Source organism: Carlito syrichta, unplaced genomic scaffold (genome assembly GCF_000164805.1).
Source record: "Carlito syrichta isolate Samal-C Ts95f unplaced genomic scaffold, Tarsius_syrichta-2.0.1 Scaffold130461, whole genome shotgun sequence".
Classification (NCBI taxonomy): Eukaryota; Metazoa; Chordata; class Mammalia; order Primates; family Tarsiidae; genus Carlito; species Carlito syrichta.
This window is the reverse complement of record NW_007074557.1, coordinates 39,770-40,232: the sequence shown is the minus strand read 5'-3', so window position 1 is coordinate 40,232 and position 463 is coordinate 39,770.

The window sequence follows — 463 nt, the reverse complement described above, 5'->3', positions numbered from 1 at the left end:
TTCGGGAGTGGCCACTGCACTCCAGTCTGGGCGACAGAGTGAGACTCCAACTCAAAAGAAAAAAAAAAAAGAAAATGGAAGAGGGTTCAGCCCTGGGCTGGGTAGGGAGCTGCTCAGCATTCCTGCCTGGGAAGACCCAGGAAAGTGAGCCCACAGTTGAAGGGCCCCCAGTATTACTTCAGGTCTACAAGATTTGAGAAACCCTTGGGAGTCAAGGGCATCTTTTTTTTTTTTTTGAGTTGGAGTCTCACTGTCACCCAGGCTGGAGGGCAGCGATCCTTCTGCCTTAGCTTTCCAAGTAACTGGAACTATAGGCACGTGCCACCATGTCTGGCTAATTTTTTGATTTACTGTAGAGATGAGGTCTCACCAAGTTGCCCAGGCTGGTCTCGAACCCACAGCCTCCGGCAATCCTCTCACCTCGGCCTCCCAAAGTGCTGGGATTATAGGAGTAAGCCACCAC